The sequence below is a fragment of the Suricata suricatta genome, chromosome 15, assembly GCF_006229205.1.
Source record: "Suricata suricatta isolate VVHF042 chromosome 15, meerkat_22Aug2017_6uvM2_HiC, whole genome shotgun sequence".
In the NCBI taxonomy this organism is placed as follows: domain Eukaryota; kingdom Metazoa; phylum Chordata; class Mammalia; order Carnivora; family Herpestidae; genus Suricata; species Suricata suricatta.
In genome coordinates this window covers 50,964,993-50,974,188 of record NC_043714.1, presented here as the reverse complement: position 1 = coordinate 50,974,188, position 9,196 = coordinate 50,964,993, and positions in this window count along the sequence as shown.

The window sequence follows — 9,196 nt, the reverse complement described above, 5'->3', positions numbered from 1 at the left end:
AGTGCGGGACGAAGAAGAGGGCTGACCTGGGAAAGGCAGAAGACCCCCCCCTCCCAGCCCCAGGTTGGCATCGGGGGCCAGTGGCGGAGGGAAGCCCCTCGCGGGCACGCGCGAGCCGCACACACTCACCTGCCCCTCCCCCTCCCCGCCCGCCCGGCGGAGGCTCCGAGCTGCGGCGGGCCGCGCGTGCACAGAGCGCGCGCGCGCGCTGCCGGTCGCTTCCCAGAGCTCGCGCTCCGCCTGTTCAGTCCCAGCCCCGCTCATTCAAAGCCGGGCGCGCGCTCCGTCGCAGCCGCCGTGGCCGCCGCGCAGCTGCCATGACCTCCCCCTCCTCGGGGAACACTCCCCCAGCCCCTCCCACTTCGCCCTCCTAGAAGGCGGTTCTCGGTGGTCTCCCGGCGCTCACTTCCGCACCCCGCTCAGGTCCTGTCTGGACCAATAGACAAGAGGCTGCGGGTCCGGCGACCGGGCTAAGCCAATGAGCGCCGGGGGGGTGGGGTGGGGAGAGCGGTGGCCGGCGTGGCTGTGACCGAGGCTTGATTACGGGTAGGTTTTCTGGGACCGCAGCTGGCAGTACGGACTGTTCCGTTTTGCCCTACTTTCCGTGCAGAGTACCTCCGCTCCAACCAAGCCCCTTTTCGTTCTACAGAATCCCCCTGCCAGATGGGATCAAAGGAAAGCAATGTTTAGATTTCAAAAATGGGGGGATTGCGGCGGTCTCAGGGTAATTTGGGTGTCGGTAGGCCAGATCTCGGTCATTCCTCCACTTTAAGGGTGTGAAACATTTAGTTTAATTCAGGACTTAGCCTCCTCCAAGTAATTTTTTTTTATTGAATTTCCTTCAGTTAGGAGTTTAAAAGTGGCACTTAACCTTGTTCCTACATTTCTTCGTCGCTTGCAGCGCAGGCTAGCCATCCTGCCGAATTAAGATTTTCTTTCTATGGTTCTCTTTGAAGTCCGTTTTTGTCATGTATGCTATTAAAAGGCCAGGGTTCTTTGCTTATTGTTGGCGACGGACCCTCAGAAAACTATCTGCTCCAGTGTTGTAAATCGATAGTTTCTATGGTCAGAGGCTGAAAGGAGTTCGTGTTTTTAAATTTCTTTTTTACAACAACCATCAGGTCACCTAACCAGCACTCATCTACCCACTTACTTTGTGAGTACCCATCCCACTCCAATCTGTACCAAAGTTCTTTAAATTTAACTTGTTTCCCCCCCAGAGAGGAAGAGAATATTTATAACTCTTGCTCTAGGATGAGTCAGTGTAACTTTGGATACATCATTTCACAGTTTCCTCATCAGTAACATGACCATAATGGGGTGTCTCTCCACTGGATGGGAGCCCCTCAAATGTGGGTCCAGGATCAGGTGGAAACCAATGGCCCTGGAAGTGAAAAAATGTGTTTGACGCAGAACAAAAGAAATAGAACTTTACGGAACACACTGCAAGGGAGTCTGGGGACAGCACAACAGAGGAGAGGCAGAGAATTTTAAAGCAGCCTCCACGCCCAGCAGGGAGTCTGACCTGCGGTTCTATCCCAGGACCCTGGGATCACGACCTGAGCCAAAATCAAGACTCAGATGCTCAACTGACTGAGCCACTCATGGGTCCCTGGGACTGTTTTTAAAGGGGGAAAATGAAGAGGTATGGTGAAGTACTGACGTCTCCCCTTTTTGGTAACTGTGCCTGCTTGTAAGTAGCCCATTGGTCAGTTAGAGCCTATGGATATTTTGAGGTGGAACCCCTGATGGGCCTGTTTTCAGCCAGGGGGTCTCTGTGGGCCCCTTTTATACTCCATTGCTCAAGCCTGCTTGCCTGAAAGCAGCCTGTACACACAATAGTGCCCACTTCATAGGATGGCTAACTTTCAGAACTCCTGGGGCCGAGCCTGGCACATGGCAAGCCTACATAGACAATAGCTCTACTGCAGCTGCTAGTACCCTATTTCATCATCTTCCCAGTTACTGTCCCTCCCTAAACCCACTAAATCCTCTGCAGTCCTTTAAACACCTAAACTTAATCTCTTCAAATGCCTAGATCCTAATCTTTGCTTCAAACTATCATATCCCTATGATATTTTTTTATTCTTCAGGTTTTCTAAAAATTAAATTTGCCATTTCCAAATGAAATAAAAGGTATATATTTTTCTAGAAACAACTAGTTACTGAATATTCCTTTTCCAGCACAATAACAAAACAAACAAAACTTTACTGCAAACAGTTTGCTTTAAAAATATCTGTGAAATAATGTTTAAAATCATCTTTAGCCATAGAGTAGGAATTCCATAATTGGGAATCATAGCTGCCAATAAGTTGGGATCTTGCATGGGGACCATTTTTTTGGGGAGTGTGCAATTTGAGGTCCTGTCTTCTGCCCAAGGCTTGGGTGGGGTGGGGATAGGGCACCAAATGTCAAAGTGGGAGGAGCATAAGGCATAGATGCGGTATATGAAAAATTTTCTGAATTGCCTATACACCATGGGTTACAGTTAATTCTACCTGCTCTGTGTTCAGACCATTTTACCCATTTAGAGGCTTCTGATTTGCTCCTGCCCAATCCCTAGTCACCAGCTTGATTTATTCACTTTTATCAGCTTCCAGCTCACCATTTAATCTCCCAGTTCAAAGCCTTTGTAGGCTTTGTTCTGAGTTCTCCATGTGGGTCTGAGTAGTGTTTTGTCAACCGACCTCCCATCCCTGCCCAGGAGTTAGGGCAGACCTTGTGTTTTCCAGATCTCCCCAACCCAGTTCTCTGTCTTTTCACTAAAGGGATGGGTTTTTTCCTCAAGCATAATTTTAGACCTGCTGTTCTGACTTGGACTTTAATGGCCTTTTATTAATGAGCAGCTGTTCGTGGTTGAATACAGATTATAAAGTCACATTCATTTCTCCATCAAGCAAAACAAAGCCTTGCGGCTCACAGAGTGACCGTTTTGAATAGATACGTTTGAAAGCAAAGGATTTTCTGATGATAATCTTAATGGATTGTTTTATGGATCTTTCTATTCTAGAGAATTGTGCTTGCTTTGAAAATAGTACATTTTAATGTTCTGGAAAATTATAACTTATTTTTAAATAACCATCATCACCATTTATTTAATATATAGGATGAGTTGCTTAATAGAGAAACCAGAAAGTCTGAAGGAGCTTTTTTATTTTCTGTTAAAGGAAAATTGACTTTCTGTGAAGGATTTAAATAATTTCCATCATAAATATTACTATAGTATGTCTTCAGTTGGTAGTAATTTTTATTGCTAAATATAGGAAAACCCAAGGTTTAAGAACAGTTTAGAGTTAAACAAGTTAACTTTTAGAAGAGGCCTGGATAGGAATAGAGAAAAATAATCCATGTTTTTATTAGAATTGGATTCAGGGGCACCTGGGTGTCTCAGTCAGTTAAGCAACCCACTTTTGATTTGGCTCAGGTCATGATCTCATGGTTGTGAGACTGAGTCCTGCATTGGGTTCTGTGCTAAGTGTGGAGAGATTTCTCTCTGTCTCTCTCTCTCTGTCTCTCTCTCTCTCTCTCTCTCTCTCTCTCTCTCTCTCTCTCCTTCCTCTCCCTCTGACCTTCTCTCCCACTTGTGCTCTCTCTCTCTCTCTGAAAGAAAGAAATGGATCCAAATGAAAAGATATTGTGAACTCTTCACTTCTGTGTTCCAGTAGTGAGGTTCAACAATATACCACCTCTTTGGCTAATGTCCATGTTGTTGTTAGAACTAGAATATAGTTCAGCTATATTATGAGTTAAATAGACTTGATCTGAGCAGATCTGGCAATGTAAAGGCCATTCATTGTTTCTAAGGGTAAATGTGTTGTGATTCACACAACCAATATAAAGTAACAGTTTATAACACTGTCTCTTTGTGAATTGAAAACTTAAAAATGAAACAACTCTGAACTAACAATGAAAGTCTAATTCATTCAGCTATAGCATGATGGACATAATGGCTTTAGCCTTGAACACTTTTTTGACATAATGGCTTTAGCCTTGAACACTTTTTTGAGCTTAGTTTCCTTATCTGCAAAATTAGACTAATAATTCCTGCCTTATAGGTTTAACTTGGAAAGTTAGTGGCATAAGGTATGTGGAAATGTGTTGGAAGCAAAGTAATAAGGTCAATGAAAGTTTTATCATCTTCAAGTCTAGCAGAATCTTCTTTCAGCTCACGGCAGGGCATAGTGCTTCCAGGAAAAACAGGAGTGAATTTTCTGGTACGAGCAACCAGAAATAGACATGTTTGTTAGGAACACATAAAAAGGGGGAAAGAAGAAGGAATGCTAAGTTTTAAAGTTACATTCTGAGGACATCCCTCAACTTATTTGCCCTCTTGAATTTTAAAAAAATATTTAATGTTTAGTTTTGAGAGAGAAAGAGAGAGCGTGCAAGCTCGCAGGGAAGGGACAGTGATAGAAGGGAACAGAGTTTTCTAAATGGGCTCCGCGTTGACAGCAGAGAGCCCGAAATGGGGCTTGAACTCACAAACTGTGAGATCACACCCTGAGTTGAGGTCAGATGCTTAACCAACTGAGTCATCCAGGCACCCCCTGTCCTTTTGATTTTAAAGACAGAAGGTGAGGGGTGCCTGGGTGGCTCAGTTGGTTAAGGGTCTTCAGCTCAGGTCATGATCTCACAGTTCATGGATTTGAGCCCCATATCAGGCTCTGGGCTGACATTGCGGGGCCTGGGATTCTCTCTCTCTTTCTCCCTCTCTCTCTGCCCCTCCCCCACTTGTTTTCTCTGTCTCTGTCTCTCTCTCCCCTCTCCACCTCAAAATAAATAAATAAAAACTTAAAAAAGAAAAAAAGGTGAAAACAGCTGTTACAAGGAAAGTACCCACAACCTTACCGTCTCCATGCTTTTTCTCATTACTACTGGAATATTTTGCTTTAACAGTATCTGTTGCCAAGTCCATTCTTTCTTCTCAGTGTCTATTATTTTAGCACACCAGAATTCTCATAAGCATCTCCTAACTAGTCTTTGTATTTTATTGGTTTCTTTCCTCTAAGTTAGCGTGGTACTTTGCTGATTAATATATATATTTTTTTAAAGCTTCTTCACAATAAAGGTCCTACTTGAAACAGAGATTTGCTGTTGTCCATCAGTTCAAATTCACTTGGAAGTACATGTGTCTTGATTGTTGCTTTTTATTCTCTTCTTTTCAAACTGCTGCTCTTGGATCCCCCTGTGACCATGTCTGGCCTTTTAAAATATCAGACATCCCAGCAATTCTTGTTAAAAACATTTCTCTGTATATACTATGCATTTCATATGGTGAAAATTACCCATCTCCTCACCATGAGATACATGTCTCTTCCTGTAGTTTTTATCTGAAATTTTTTATAAGTGAGATTAAATCCACATTATAATAATACTAGGGATTTTCAGTATAAAAACTTAATATATTTATTTTCTCTCTTCCTAGGGAGAACTTATATGCATAAAAGATCATCTGCCCAAATAAATTACTCTAAAGAAAAGCCAAAGGAAAATACTCTTGCCACATAACTGGACACGCAAATATCTTGCGCAAAAGGAATTATTTTTTTCTGCTCATAGGCTCTGAGCCTATTACCATAGCAACCACAACTAATGTTGTCTAACTAGATGTGAATTTTATACACTGTCACTTGAAATGTGAAGGCAGTAAGTGAAGATAAAGTGCAATTTCTGTAATATTTTGGAAGGACTTCTTTATATGAAAAATCTGGTAGAGGAAAAGTTTCATTATGCAGCCTACTCATTTGTTTAATGAAACAGTTTATTCAACACTGACCATCGGCACAGTGTGTGCTAAGCATGTTAGAGAAGTGAAAAGCATAACGAACACTTAGCCTGAAGGAACTTCTCTAGTAAAATCAGCTTGTCATAGGTAAACAGAATGCCTGAAAGAACAGTTTTTTTCATAGAGAGTTATCTAATTTGAGGATAATCTGATGATCATAACCAGAGTAGGTCTATTAGGACCTGTAAGTAAGACAGCTAGAGGCTTATTAAAGCGCGTCAAATTGCCCACAATATTCACATACCTACTGTAACTTCTACAGCAGGTACTTTTCTTTTTGGTCTTACACATGTGTTTGTAGCTACTCTCCGGAGAGGTGAGTGTTTCATTGAAAGTTGAATGCTTCTTGGCAGCTGGGACCAGCCCGAGGAAGCTGAAAACACCCACTGATGAGCATGGAAGAAAAGTGTGATGGCTCACCTGTTTCAGGTGGGCTTCCTAAACCAAATACGTGATGGATTCAGATCAAGGCTTAAGCATTTCTGTTTTGGAGGATACAGGTAATAACTCCAAAGATATATGTGAAATTTTGAATTATTATCTTGCCCTGGGATTATCCCTGCCCGTCTCCCTGGATGGGAAGGATTAATTCCCTACTGTCCCTGTTCTCTTGTTCCTTTCAAGCGTCTTCTGAAACCAGGAGATACGTTGTTTAGGTTTAGGATTTCTGCCAAGTAACAAGGAAACTCTGCAAGAGCAGGGGCTGGTATAGGGCACCACATTGTCAGGGACTCAAGGTCCTTGCAACTGGGTGCTCCAACCCCCTCCTGCAGGGCTGGCCTTTGCCTCTCTGGCCCAAGGAGACATCTTGCTCCACACAGCACAAAAGATAAAAGGATGAAGAAAAGGCAAAGGGATGCCTAACAGCCATCTTTTAAGTTCCTACAATATTCCACAAGATTATTTCTGGTTTTATAACATACTGCACAAAAGTTGGTCAGTCCTAATGGCAAGGGAAATTGGGAAATAGTGTTTATTCTAGGTAGGCCTGTGCCCAGCCTAAGGGTCTATTAATTAACACTCAGTGTTTATTACATGCTAAATCTTGTTCTGGTGTAATAAGAAGCCCAATGGTTTATTGGGCCAGGGATTGACATGATATAGGCAACATTATGGTAATAAAAATAGTAAGACTGGCTACCATTTACCACCCACCACCTGTTAGGCACTGTGTTATTAAGTTTCATATACATGTTATCATCAGTCCTCAAATACTACACTGCAGGGTAGATATTTTCCACATTTTACATGTGAAGAAACTGAGAATAAGAGAAACTAAGAACGTGCCTGAGGCCACAGAGGTCATAAAGTATAAACGAATTTACATCTTGGACATAAATGTGTTTTACGAAAAACTTCAGAATGAAACACTTTCCAATGCTTGAAGAAAAGTGAGAAGCAGTGAAATGGCACTTGGGCTCTGGAGATAGATTGAATCCCAGCTTTACCATTGAAAGTTCTATGAACTGGAGAATTGTATTAAATCTTTTTAGGTTTCAAAAGTGTCCTCATCTGGAAAAGGGGATAATGACTTCATAAGGTTGTTATAAGGAAAGAGTCCACATAGGACACTCGGTATGTCTAACACAGAGTAAGCATGTGGTGAACCTTTATTATTGTTAGTAGTAGTAGTATTCTCAATTTTTTTAATTGTTTATTTTTGAGAGGTGGGAGGAGCAGAGGGACAGGGAGACACAGAATCTGAAGCAGGCTCCAGGCTCTGGGCTGTCATTATAGAGCCCCACACGGGGCTCAAACCCATGAACCCTGAGATCATGACCTGAGCTGCAGTCGGACGCGCAACCAACTGAGCCTCCCAGGCTCCCCAGTAGCAGTAATATTCTAAATAGTACTCTTTAGGATAAAATGGAGAAGAGCTAAAAGTAGATGGACCATCTGGAAGTCATTGCAATGATCAGAGGTGATGGAGCTTAGAAAAGAGTAGAAAGTGTAGTACAAGATATAAACGTTTTACTTATCAGAACTATAGGAAGATATTCTCTTTTTTTAAAATTTCTTATTACCTTATCTTGTTCCTTATATTGAGCAAAGTGGGAACATTATATTTACTTTATGAATTTTTTACATCATGGGTAGAACAATCCTAATATACCAGTAAATAGCCACTTCTAACAAAAAGTATTTCTAAAAAATTAAAAATGAATTTGTAAGACAGCATTGTTCAGAGAAACATTTTTTTAAAGATGGCCAGCTTATGAACCAAAGGCTACTTAAAACCTTTTTGTCTAGGATTCCCAATAGCAATGACTCTGACACCAATCCATTGTGTGCCCCAAACCTCTGGGAACCCCTACTAAACTTCCATGAGCCTAATTAAAATCCTTGTCTCTTGTTTTGGCATCGGGAGCAAGTATATTCATTCCTTTCCTTTTGCAAGGCGATTCTCAGTATAGCTATTTCCAAAAAACTCCTCTCCAAAAATCCTCCTCTAATCTACTTTCTTCTTTAAAAGGTTGTACATCTTTGTTTGGTACACCTCCCTTTAAAAATGTGTCCTAGCCAAAGCTTCTGTCTTAATACCTTGTTAAAACTGCATCCCTGGGACCTACAAAATAAATCAAGGCCCTCTGATGGCATGGCGCAGAACACTGTAGTCTCTCCTTCCAGCCTTGCTTGGTGCCAATCCTCATGTCAGGTTGGTCCTCCAGTAACGTCAGACTGCTTGCTGATTTCCCCACACTCCATGCTTCATTTGTTCACTAAACAGTGAATCACGATCTACTAGTGCTGGATGTGTTTTTAGATGGCAGGAAGACATGCTGAATAAGGGGTGCCCTGCCTTCAAGGAACTTCTCATCTACTGGTGATCCAGCCTTGGTTCATGCCGGGACTCTCTTCCTTCCTTGGCTCATCTCATGCTTTATTCCTCAACACTCATCTCAGGCATCATCTTCAGAAGCTGGGCGTCATTGGCCTCCATCCTCACAGGATGGCCCCTCTCCCCAGCCACCTGCCCCTCTAGACACCCTCTGTCTGTGGTCCTCACATACCATATTGCATCAGTGTTACCTTTTTCCAGAACTGTTTCCCCAACTACCTTGTGATCTGGTAGAAGGTAGAGACAGCATCTTATTCCCTGTAGTCTTCTCACTAGAATGCCTCATATCTAGTAAATGCTAAATAGGTTTGACTAGATCCATAGAGAGAGAGAGAGAGATTTGACTAAATAGATTTGTTCAGTTTGAACAAATGCCAAATTTATACAAAGATATTTGGATATGCTACCTGGTAAATGTTTATTATTTTTGTTAAGTAATATTAGCAATGATGTGGGGTGAATATACTAGGAAATGGTATAGAGAAGAGCAAGGTCTAAGATTTGTAGAATGTTTTCAGTTGTTCCCAATGCTTCCTTAGTGTTACTTGCTGGAAGGTAACTTTCCTGAGTA